The following is a 13,450-nucleotide window of genomic DNA, read 5'->3' on the forward strand; positions in this document are numbered from 1 at the left end:
TTCAGTTGCGGCCGCCTCGCCAGTGGCAGCCGCAACTAAGACTCCGGCAAACGAGTGTTGCCGGAGTCTGCGCCGGCGCTTTAAGGAGGTGCGGCGGCCGGCCGCTTTCCCGCCGGCCGCCTGCCCGCAGCTCCCTCCCCGGACTTCTCCCCCCCACCCCCGCTGGAACAGATGCAAGCCTGGCACTTGTCCGAGGTGCCGGGCTCATTTTTGCAGAGATTTGCGCGGGCCGCGGCCGGGTGCAGGCAGCTCCTCCTTAACGGAAGGAGGAGGCCTGCACTTCCCGAGCCTGCCGCACCGCAGCGGGCGCCACAGCGCCGGAATAGCGCCGCAATGCGGCGCGTTGCGCCAGTTTTCAGGCGCTAAAACCCTTCAGTAGCGCCGGCAGCCGTTTGGGCGCGGCGCTACTGAATTTTTGGCGCGCGCAAAGGGACTTAGCGCCGGCGCTAACTTCCGGCGCTAAAGCCCTGGCGCAGCGCAAACTCAATTTCTAGGCCTATATTCTGCAGCCCCTGTATACTGCAGTACCAGTAGTGACCACCCCTGTATATAAGCTTGTATAGTAACCTTGCATAGTAGTTCCAGTTTTGTCTCCGTTCAGTAAACACCTGTTATCACCAACTCCTGCAGTCCGTGTCTCAATTACACACGGACGTTACACAATGAACTGTCCCTTCATTTCGGGCATTCTATCTAATGTGCGCCGCAGTGATGCGAGGCATGACAGTGCCTGATCGCAATTGTTAGGCAGAAGAAGCCGGGGTACCTTGAAGGGGAGAGGCGCAACCCAGCTGTTCGCCTCATCTTCGTGAAATTCTTTCTCCATAATATTCATGAAAGCTTCGTCTTCAAAGGAGAGAGCACCTTTGTTGTCATCTTTTGTCTTTTCAAACATGGTGTGCCCCAGTTTGTCAACAGCTCTGGTGTCAGCCGAGCACCCCCATGCTGTGTGAGAGAAATCACCTTGTTGCTCCCCGCCGTAGCTCGCTCTCTCTTTCAGGTGGATGTGACTTGGGCAGGGAGTGAGGAAAGAGGGTCGTACGCTTTCTAACACGTTGGTCTTAAAGGTGCTTACGTTGGGCTTGTGAGCTTGGCCTAGGCACACTTCTCCCACGAGCACCCAGCCTAAGTCGAGTCTTTGGGCAAAGGGGGCATCGTGTGGTCCGTTAACTTACTCTCTCACCTTATGCACCCTCACCACATCTCTCCCGAGCAGGAGGAGAATCTGGGCCTTTGGATCCAATGCTGGGATGCGTGATGCTATGGGCTTTAGGTGGGCATGGTGAAGTGCTGTCTCAGGCGTTGGTATCTCCGATCGGTTGTTCGGGATTTCACTGCACTCTATCAGCGGCGGTAAGTCTATGCTCACCCCTTCACTCACTGCCTCAGCACAGAACCCATCTGCTTTCCTTCCTGCCATCCCCAAGAGTCCGGCACAGGTTCTCAGTGAGTAAGGGACTGGGCTACTCTCGACGCCAAATATGTCAAAAAAGTCTGACCGTGCGAGTGACCGGTTACTTTGGTCATCGAGTATTGCGTACATGTTAACTGAGCGGTCGTGCTGTCCTTGTGGGTAGACTCTTACAAGGCATATTTTGGAACACGATCATCCTGTGAGGCCTTGGCCACACACCTCAGTGCATATGGAGCTCACCGTTGGTGCAGTGGTAAGGGTTCCCTTTCTCTCGTCTCCGGGCTCAGAGTCTTTGATGGTTTGCTTTTCCATTGTGGGGGTAGGACCTGGGTGCATAGCTGTGCTGTGGCGGTCACTCTCACACTCCCTGCATCTCAACGCCATCCTACAGTCTTTTGCAGTGTGGGAAACGGAGGCGCAACACCTAAAACATATCCCATTATCTTTGAGGTAGGCTCTGCGTTCATCTATGGTCTTGTTTCTGAAGCCTCTACATTTTGCGAGCGGATGAGGCTTATGATGGATGGGACAGTGTTTTCCGGGATCGTCTTCATTGTTTGCTGCATCTATGCTGATGTCGGTCTTTGCAGTGACATCCGTCTTATGCACAGATATAGGCATTCTTGTGCCTACGTACTTTGACATGGGCTTCTCATACTTTGAGGGTCCACTACAGTAGCTGGACAGGGCAAAGCTTGGATCATTTCTAATTCTGGCCTCTCAGCAGATAAAGTTCGCAAAGAAGGAAAATGGGGGAAACCACATGTGGTTGTCTTCTTTGAATTTTGAGCCTACGTTGATCCATTTTTCTTGGAGAGGGTGGGGCAACTTCTCCACTATTGGGTTGATGCCGCGAGCAGTATCTAAATAGGAGAGCCCAGGTAAGTATCCGTCTGTTTTGGCTGCCAGTAACTCCATTAAAAGGTCTCCGAGTTCTCTAAGCTTAAGGTAGTCTCTGTTGCCTATTCTAGGAAAGTTTTCCAGCTTACTGAAGAGGGCCTTCTCTATCACCTCAGGAGCGCAGTAACACTCCCTGAGTCTTGCCCAGACCATTCTAAGGGCTGTGCTTGGGTCATTTGTGTACACAAACCGTATCCTACGGGCATGTTCTGACGATTCTTTGCCCAGCCATGATGACAATAAATCCAACTCCTCACTAGCACTCAGGCTCAAGCTGCCAGTGGCATTAAGGAAGGATGACTGCCATGCTCTAAAACTCTCTGGCTTGTCGTCAAATTTTGTGAGACCTGTCCTTACAAGTTCTCTACGTGCCAAATATTGGGCAATGCCTGTCATATTAGAAGTCTGTGCATGGGTTGCCAAAGTATGATCGCATTGGAAGGGCTGTGATTGGATGGGAGACTGCCATGCCGGGTGACCTGTTCTAACCTTTGAAAAGGGTTCTTTTTTGATGTGTGGAATTTTGGCATAAGTACCTTCCAAGTGGTTGGGAGCGGCGGATTGAGGCACAGGTTTCTTCGGGAGCGCTGCAAACTCTCCTTCGTGTGACCAGTCGTCAATAACAAGGAAGGGGTCATCATCAGTGTAGCGTGAATGATCCACCTGAGCGACGTCATGTTGGGCTGGTGATGGCAATTCCGTGTTCTCGTGCAATGGTCCAAAGTTTGGGAAGGAGGAGATGTATGTGCGTGTCCTAGCCTGCTCCTGGACATAGTCGCTTGTCCGCCTCTCAGTGCTTTGAGGTGAAGCAGGACGAGCAATGCTGCCGTGCTCTCCCACCTCTGCTTCTAGTGCCGCTTCCCATATTTCCGCCTCAGCAGTAGCGGCAGCTGCTTCTTTCTCAATGTGTAGTGCCTCCAGCGTGGCATCCAATGTAGCAGCCTTTGCTTGTAGTCAGACCTTATCTTTCTCCAATGTAGCAGCCTCTGCTTGTAGTCGGACCTTCTCTTTCTTCACAGCCAGTTCCTGTTTAGCAAAGGTCACACGAGCCTGTGCCGCTTTAGCTTTAGCCCAGGCTCTAGCTGCTGCTACACTGGTTGTTGATGATCTAGATGAGCGTGTACTTCTTAAGCTGGTCACAGATCTCTGCTCATCTTGGAAGCTCTTGCCGTCCATGATTGCACCGTGCTGCACTGTGAATGTTGCTTGTTGCGCCAGCTGATGGCTTGCCTTTTTACTGTACTGTCCTCCCTACGTGTATGTGTCTGTACGCAGTTAGACAGCCAGCCAAACTCCTTTCAATAATGACATGGGAGTCAGGAAGTAGCGTCCAAGCTCCGGTGTTTAATAATGCCACACTTGCATGAGGTCAATGAAACAATACAAATCAGTTGCATTGGGTTGGAGTAAAACTGAGAAAGAAAAAAGAAAGAAATGCACCTTGTTACATACATGAGATATAACTAACATCTAAACATGAATATGTAATGAAACCATTCAACTCACAGGCAATGCTTTCGAAGGCGTAACAATGTAAGATTACAGTGGATTAACTTGCAGCACGCTCCATGCTGATGTGACCTCTTTGTTTGCTATCACTATACTACTTCCTGTTGAGTGACCCTACTGGCCATTTCCATTTACTGCAACCTACTGGCAGCAACAAGACAAAACTCCTGCAATTATAAGGCAGAACATTCATGGAAGAAATTGAAAACAAGAATGAGAATTTTTAAATCGAGGTGTTGCTCAACCGGGAGCTAATGTAGGTCAGCAAGCAAGGGACTGATGGGTGAACGGGACTTGGTGTGAATTAAAATATGGCAGCAGAATTTTCGATGCGCTTCAGTTTATGGAGGATGGAAGATGGGAGTCTGACCGGGAGTGCGTTGGAATAGTTAAGTCTAGAGGTAGCAAAGGCATGTATGAGAGTTTCAGCAGCAGGGGCAGTGATGGACGATGTTACAGAGCTGGAGGTAGGTGGTCTTAGTGATGGCATGGATATATGCTCAGAAGCTCATTTCAGGGTCAAATATGACAGCAAGGTTGCGAACAGTCTAGATGAGCATCAGACAGTTGCCAGGGAGAGGGATGGAGTTGATGGCTAGGGAACGGAGTTTATGGCAGGGACTGAAGTAAGTGGCTTCGGTCTTCCCAATATTTAGATGAAGAAAATTTCTGCTCATCCAGTACTGGATGTCGGACAAACAGTCTGACAATTTAAAGGCACTGGAGGGGTTGAGAGAAGTGGTGGCGAGGTAGAGCTGGGTGTTTTCAGTGTACATGTGGAACCTGACATGTTTTCAGATGATGTCGCCGAAGGGCAGCGTGTAGATGAGAAATAGGAGAAGGCCAAGGGTAGATCCTTGGGGGACTCCAGGTATGGGAGTGAGAAGAGAAGCCATTCCAGGTGATTCTCTGGCTATGACTGAATAGATAAGAATGGAACTAGATGAGTGCAGTCCCACCCAGCTGGACGATGGAGGAGAGTCGTTGGAGGAGGATGGAGTGGTCAACCTTGTCAAAAGCTGCAGACAGGATGAGAAGGATGAGGAGGGATAGTTTACCACTGTCACAGTCACAAAGGATGTCATTTATGACTTTGTTAAGATCCGTTTCAGTACTGTGGCAAGGGTGAAAACCTGATTGGAGGGATTCAAACATGGAGTTTTGGGAAAGGTAAGCACTGATTTGGGAGGCGACAGCACATTCAAGGGCTTTGGAGAGGAAAGGGGGGTTAGAGATGTGACGGTAGTTTGCTATGACAGAGGGATCAAGGGTTGGCATTTTGAGGAAAGGAGTGATAACAGCAGATTAGAGCTGTAGAGACGGCTTTAAACTAACTAGTGGGGGTGAGGTTGCTAGAGAGCAAATAATACAAATGACAACAGAGAAGGTCATAGACTTAGGTAGCAGTGGGGAAATTAAAAACCAGAGCATGTCAGGAAGGGGCAGAAGGTATGGAGTAAAAGGTAAAGTAATAAAAAGGGCAAAAGCAGGAACTAAGTGTCATAAAACATCTTTGAAAGTTCTCTATCTGAATGCACGTAGCATTCGTAACAAAATAGATGAGTTAATGGCACAAATAACTACATATGGGTATGATCTTGTAGCCATTACAGAAACATGGCTGCAGGGTGACAATGCCTGGGAATTAAACATACCAGGTTGTTTAACGATCAGGAAGGACAGGCAGGAAGGAAGGGGAGGTGGGGTGGCTATGTTAATAAAGGAAGGAATCATTGTAATACAGAGAAATGATATTGGGTCAAAAGGTCAGGACAATGAAACAGTTTGGGTGGAGGTTAGGAATAATAAGGGAAAAAAAACACTAGTGGGCGTAGTCTATAGGCCTCCGAACTGTGGCAACTCTGTTGGACGGAGTGTCAATCAGGAAATAGTTGAGGCTTGTAATAAGGGAACATCTATAATTATGGGGGATTTTAACTATCATATTAATTGGGCAAATCAAATTGGGCAGGGCTGCCTTGAGGATGAGTTCATTGAGTGTATTAGGGATGGGTTTCTTGAGCAGTATGTAACTGAACCGACCAGGGGGCAGGCAACCTTAGATCTGGTCCTGTGTAACGAGACAGGATTAATTAAAAATGTCCTAGTAAAGGATCCCCTTGGAATGAGTGACCATAACATGGTTGAATTCCATATTCAATTAGAGGGTGAGAAGGTTGGATCTCAAACAAGCATGCTAAGCTTGAATAAAGGAGACAATGAAGGTATGAGAGCGGAATTGAGTAGAGTGGATTGGGAAAATAGATTAAAGGGTAAGACGATACATGATCAGTGGTGTACATTTAAGGAGTTATTTTACAACTTCCAAAAAATATATATTCCACTGAGAAGAAAAGGGTGTAAAAGAAAAGACAGCCATCCGTGGCTAAGTAAAGAAACTAAGGATAGTATTTGACTAAAAACAAGGGCATATAAGGTAGCCAAATCTAGTGGGAGGATAGAGGATTGGGAAAACTTTAAAAGACAGCAAAAAATAACAAAAAGATTGATTAAGAAAGGGAAGATAGAGTATGAAAGTAAATTAGCAAAAAATATAAAAACAGATAGTAAGAGTTTTTATAGTTATATAAAAAGAAAAAGGGTGGCTAAAGTAAATGTTGGTCCCTTAGAGGATGAGACCGGGAAATTAATGGTGGGAAATATGGAGATGGCAAAAACACTGAATGAATATTTTACATCAGTCTTTACAGTAGAAGACACTAAGAATATCCCAACACTGGACAAACAGGGGGTTAAAGGGGGGGAGGAGCTAAACATGATCAAAATCACTAAGGAAGTGGTACTCGGTAAAATAATGGGACTCAAGGCGGATAAATCACCTGGACCTGATGGCTTACATCCTAGGGTCTTGAGGGAAGTGGCAGTAGGGATTGTGGATGCATTGGTAATAATTTTCCAAAACTCCCTGGACTCGGCAATGGTCCCGGCAGACTGGAAAACTGCTAATGTAACACGCTTATTTAAAAAGGGCAGTAGACAGAAGGCTGGAAACTATAGACTGGTTAGCCTAACATCTGTGGTAGGTAAAATTTTGGAGTCCATTGTTAAGGAGACAGTAACAGGACATTTGGATAATCATAATTTAATAGGACAAAGTCAGCATGCTTTTATGAAGGGGAAGTCATGTTTGACAAATTTGCTGGAGTTCTTTGAGGAAGTAACATATAGGGTGGATAAAGGGGAACCAGTCGACGTAGTGTATTTAGACTTCCAAAAGGCATTTGACAAGGTGCCACACAAAAGATTATTGCTTAAGATAAAACATCACGGGATTGGGGGTAATATTCTGGCATGGATAGAGGATTGGCTATCTAACAGAAGGCAGAGAGTTGAGATAAATGGTTCATTCTCAGACTGGCAATCAGTAACTAGTGGTGTTCCGCAGCGGTCAGTGCTGGGTCCCCAACTCTTTACAATCTATATTAACGATTTGGAGGAGGGGACCGAGTGTAACATATCAAAGTTTGCAGATGATACTAAGATGGGGGGGAAAGTAGTGAGTGAGGAGGACATAAAAAACCTTCAAGGGGACATAGACAGGCTAAGTAAGTGGGCAGAGATTTGGCAGATGGAATACAATACTGGAAAGTGTGAGGTTATGCACTTTGGCAGGAAAAATCGTAGAGCAAGTTATTATCTTAATGGCAAGAAGCTTGAAAGTACTGAAGTACAAAGGGATCTGGGGGTCCTGGTGCACGAAACTCAAAAGGTTAGTTTGCAGGTGCAGCAAGTGATTAAGAAGGCCAATGGAATGTTGGCTTTCATTGCTAGGGGGATAGAATATAAAAATAGGGAGGTATTGCTTCAGTTGTACAAGGTATTGGTGAGACCGCACCTGGAATACTGCGTACAGTTTTGGTGTCCATACTTAAGAAAGGACATATTTGCTCTCGAGTCAGTACAAAGAAGGTTCACTTGGTTAATCCCGGGGATGAGGGGATGGACATATGAGGAGAGGTTGAGTAGATTGGGACTCTACTCATTGGAGTTCAGAAGAATGAGAGGCGATCTTATTGAAACATATAAGATTGTGAAGGGGTTGGATCGAGTGGATGCAGCGAAGATGTTCCAGATGATGGGTGAAACTAGAACTAGGGGGCATAGTCTTAGAATAAGGGGCTGCTCTTTCAAAACTGAGATGAGGAGGAACTACTTCACTCAGAGGGTGGTAGGTCCATGGAATATGCTGCCCCAAAAAACTGTCGAAGCTACATCATTACATAAATTTGAAACAGAAATAGACAGTTTCTTAGAAGTAAAGGGAATTAAGGGTTACGGGGAGCGGGCAGGAATTTGGACATGAGTCTAGGTTCGGATCGGTCATGGCCCTGTGGGTAGCGGAGCGGGCCCAGGTGCCGTGTAGCCTGATCCTGCTCCTATTTCGTGTGTCTAATTCTGTTAGATGCAGGAGATGGTTCTGTGATAGTGGATTGGCAGTTAGGATCAGATCAGCCATGATCTTATTGAATGGCGGAGCAGGCTCGAGGGGCCGATTGGCCTACTCCTGCTCCTATTTCTTATGTTCTTATGTTCTTATGTTGAAGGGGAGTGAGACAGTACCCGAGGAGACAGAACCATTAACAATATCAGCTAGCATGGGTGAGAAGAATCCCAGCTTCTCGAGTCTCTCCACATAACTGAAGAACCTCACCCCTGGTATCACAGAATCACAGAAACCCCACAGTGCAGATAGAGGCCACTTCAGCCCATCGAGCCTGCACAGACACATATCCCACCCGATCCCCGTAACCCCTACACCAACACATATCCCACCCTATCCCCGTAACCCCACGTATTTAATTCCCCTAACACTAAGGGTCAATTTATCATAGCCAATCAACCTAACCCGCACATCTTTGGACTGTGGGAGGAAACCGGAGCACCCGGAGGAAACCCACGCAAACACAGGGAGAATGTGCAAACTCCACACAGTCACCCGAGGCCGGATTCGAACCCGGGTCACTGGCGCTGTGAGGTAACAGTGCTAACCACTATGCCATCGTGCTGCATCATTTGGTAAACCTACCCTGCACCCTCTCCAAGGCCTTGACATCGTTCCTAAAGTGTACTGCCCAGAATTTGCACAATACTTCAGCAGAGGCCTGATTCAGTGATTTCTAAAGGCTTAGCAAAACTTCCTTGTTTTTGTACTCTATGGAGTGGATTTTGTCATTGGGGCAGGCTGGGGTCGTGTCATCCGCTTTTCGTGTTATCCACCCGATTCCAAGTCGATGTGGGAGATTGATGCAATTTTCACATAATTGGCCAATTGAGTTCCAGCGTGTGGGAACCCATGGCCCAATTCTTTTTTTCAGCCTGAAACTCGCCTCCGATGACATCATCATTGCTGCTGCATTTAAGGTCTGCAAGAAGCCTTGCTTCTTCTGCAGACTGCCAACCTTTTGGCCTTTGCAGTGAGAGGGACCTGGAGGCAGAATGAGCAGCGGGAGACCTAAGTCTGCTCCCAGATTTGATGACGTCGCCCTGCAAGCTTTGGTGGAGGGAGCAAGAGCTAGTAAGGAGGGGCTCTTCCCTTCTTACATAGAAACATAGAAGTTAGGAGCAGAAGTAGGCCATTCGGCCCCTCGAGCCTGCTCCGCCATTCAACGAGATCATGGCTGATCATCCAAATTCAGTACCCTGTTCCTGCCTTCTCTCCATATCCCTTGATCCCTTTAGCCTTAAGAAATATATCCAACTCCTTCTTGAATATAATTAATAAATTGGCCTCTACTGCCTTCTGTGGTAGAGAATTCCACAGGTTCACCACTCTCTGGGTGAAGAAATTCCTCCTCATCTCTGTCCTAAATGGCTTACCCCTTATCCTTAGACTGTGACCCCTGGTTCTGGACTCCCCGACCATCGGGAACATCCTTTCTGCATCTAGTCTGTCTAGTCCTGTTGGAATTTTATAAGTTTCAATGAGATCCCCTCTCATTCTTCTAAACTCCAGCGAGTATAAGCCCAATCGACCCAATCTCTCCTCATACGTCATTCCTGCCATCCCAGGTATCAGTCTGGTGAATCTTCGCTGCACTCCCTCCATGGCAAGAACATCCTTCCTCAGATAAGGTGACCAAAACTGTACACAATACTCAAGATGTGGTCTCACCAAGGCCCTGTACAACTGCAGCAAGACATCCTTGTTCCTGTACTCAAACCCTTTCGCTACGAAGGCCAACATACCATTTGACTTCTTAACCGCCTGCTGCACCTGCATGCTTACCTTCAGCGACTGGTGCACAAGGACACCCAGACCTCATTGCACTTCCCCTTCTCCCAATCTATTGCCATTCAGATAATAATCTGCCTTCCTGTTTTTGACACCAAAGTGGATAACCTCGCATTTATCCACGTTATATTGCATCTGCCATGCTTCTGCCCAATCACCCAAACTGTCCAAATCGTATTGGAGTTTCTTCAGGGAGAAAGAAGCCTCCCCAGCAAACGAAGGCTGTGTGGGTCCAGCTGGCCCAGGAGGTGAACTTGTTGTCCCTCATCCACAGAACCTGGTTTCAGTGCAGGAAGAGGTTTCATGACCTTCTGCGCACTGGAAAAGTGAGTATGACTTTGCCATCACCCTCAATCTGATCCCCATTGCCTCTCCTCACCAGCACTCAGCTTTAGCAACCTCTTCCTCCACATCCCACTTGACACTGACATCCCTGCACCCTTACCCATTCCCTCTCTCTCTATGGTCACATTCACCTAACTATTCGACTATGCAGCCCTCACACTCCCTATCACTGTGAGGCTATGAAAACAACTTACAAAACACGGAGGGCCCTTGGTCTTGCCAACTCACTCCATCTTTGTCTCCTTCTAAGCATCTATGCTACGGATTCTCTACACTCACTCATTCACTCTCACTCAAGCTCCACTTGTCTCCCTCATTGCAGGAAAAGAGAGCTCACAATAAAAGAGAATGAGCGAGGACAGGAGGAGGGCCACCATCAGTAGACCACCTCACCCCCTGGGAGGAGGCGGTCCTGGAGATAGTGGGACTCGAGGACGATGCGCAAGTCGGGGACGGACAGACGGGTGCATCAGAGAAAGCTGGTGACAGAATAGTTTTTCATCTCTCTCATTGACATTGCATGAGTCACTGATAATGATTCTGAAGCTCTAATAGATGGACTTATGATCATCTGCAATATGCAATGTGCATGTAACCTTGGCCTCACATCTCTGACTCTTTCCTTTATTCCCCCACAGGACCATCACAAGCACCCGTCCCCACTATCCAGGAGGAACAGCCTGAGTCTCCAGACTCCTCAGAGGAAGCTGCAACCTCTGAGGGCGCAGCGTCAGCAGAATTCAGCCAACCCAGCACCAGCGCAGACACTCACACCTCGGTGGGACCATCGCGAGATAGAGTAGTGTTGTCACCTGGTGTATCACAGCTCACAAGTGAGCATCAGCAGATTGTGGAGACAGGGCCAGCAGTGGAGAGTCCTAGTCGGAGGGCGCAGTACTCTGCCAGCTCGGCTCAGCTGCATGTCGACCCTTTGCCTCTGGGTCCATCCAGAAGAACAGCGGTGCTGGAATTCCAGGAACAGGTGCAGGAGTCTCTGGCAGGTTGTGGTTCCAGGGTCACTGCGAGTGTGGAGTGAATGGAGGAGTCCATCGTGAACATGAGCAGAGCCTTTGTGGAGTCATTGGCGCATGAACGCAGCACCATGGAAAGGATGGCAACCTCCGTGGAAAGGCTGGCTATGGCCATGGAGGCAGTAAGTCGTCAGAGTGCGGAAAACATGGTGAGTGTTTAGAATAGACTGACATCTCTGGAGGAGCGATGGTCAGCTATTGAACAGAGAAACCAGAGCTTCATGGAAGTCCTTCTGAGTAGGACTGCCAGTGCAGATACAGGTCCCCATGGACCCCCTGATGGGCAGCAAGGTGCTGTCAAGCCACTTGCAAACACTGAGGGGGACCGGACCCATGAGAGGGAAGCTGCTGGCAGACATCAAGGAAGTGGGGGCTCCGCTCCAAGCACTCACACTTCCATGCCACTGCAGAGCCCTCAGTCAGAGCCCCACCAGAGTCCCCACCCAACTGAGATCAGAGTCTCAACCCTTGCACAGCCGCAGGAGCAGCAGACTGTTGATGAGCCCTCACAGGTTCGCAACCCCAGAGGACACCCGCCAAAGGTGTTGAGACAGGAGCAGCAAGAAAGTGAGCAAGGGGCCTCCACATCTGCTGAAGCCACAGGGGAAGCACCACGTAGGAGCACGCGTAAGAGTAAGATACTGCACAAATAGTCACAAGAGTAGTCACTTGGATGAAATGTTGTGTTTATTTTTTAAATGCCATCAGTTGGTTATTGTAAATTAAAATTCTGATGGCAACTGTTGCAGTTGTGGTGTGTGTCATTTCGCAAAAGGAACTTCTACATTGAAGACTTAGGATTACTTGCAATTGTCAGTATGGTGGTCAGAGTGCTAGGAATCCTTTGGTTCTTGGCCATTGTCGATGCTCTGGTAAGAAGCTGCGAGGCAGAAGTGCTTGATTGGCTAGGCCAAGCAAATCTGGCCAAGATGAGTGCGTTCCTTGCATCCTGGGCAGCAATGTTCTCACATACTGCTGCCGCTGGTTGATGGGCCTCTGCAAGATGTTTGTTTTCGCTCTCCTCCTCCTCCTCATCTGAGGAGGATATGTGAGGAGCCACTTGGTCCTCAGGAATCTGCATGCCACTACACTGTGCCATGTTGTGACGTGCACAGCAAACCACGACAATTCTGGAGACCTTGGCTGCTGCGTACTGCAGGGCTCCACCTGATCTATCCAGGCATTTGAAGTGCATCTTCAGCATGCCGATGGTTTGCTCAATTATGGATCTGGTGGAAATGTGGCTGTAGTTGTAGTGCTCCTCAGCTTCGTTGGATGGGCTCCTCAACGGCTTCATTAACCACGTCATCAGGGGATAGCCCTTGTCTCCAAGTAGCCATCCATTAAGTTGGTCTGGCGGACTGAAGACCGGCGGCACACTAGACTGGCGCAGGATGAAGGAGTCATGGCAACTGCCAGGGTACTTGTCACAAACATGCAAAATTTCCTTCTTGTGGTCACACACCAGCTGCACGTTGAGGGACTGGAAGTCCTTGCGGTTGACAAAAATACCTCGATTACGATGGGTTGCCTTAAGGGCCACATGTATGTAGTCAACGACGCCCTGCACCCTTGGAAAGCCTGCCAGATTAGCTAATCCAACCGCATGCGCCGTGACACTTGCTTGATCCTTGGAGAAATGGATGTGATTGTGCGCGATGGCAAAGAGGGCATCGGTTACCTGCATGATGCAAGTGTGTGCGGCCGCCTGGGAGATGCCGCTGATGTCTGCTGCTGATCCCTGGAATGAGCCTGAAGCAAAAAAGTTGAGTTCGGTGGTGACTTTGACGGCCACTGGTAAGGGGTGTCCACCTGCTCCTCTGGGCTCCAGGTCTTGCTGCACCATTGCGCAGATGTCACCCACTACCTCTCTTGAAAGTCAGAGCCGCCTTTGGCACTGCTGCTCACTCATGTTGAGGTAGGTGATCCTCTGTCTGTAATCCCTGTTTGGGGGGTATCTCCTGCGCCGATGGGCTTCCATGGACTGGCGCCTCCTGG

This window comes from Somniosus microcephalus, chromosome 8 (genome assembly GCF_052327205.1).
Source record: "Somniosus microcephalus isolate GS21.2 chromosome 8, FLI_Smic_1.0, whole genome shotgun sequence".
Lineage (NCBI taxonomy): Eukaryota > Metazoa > Chordata > Chondrichthyes > Squaliformes > Somniosidae > Somniosus > Somniosus microcephalus.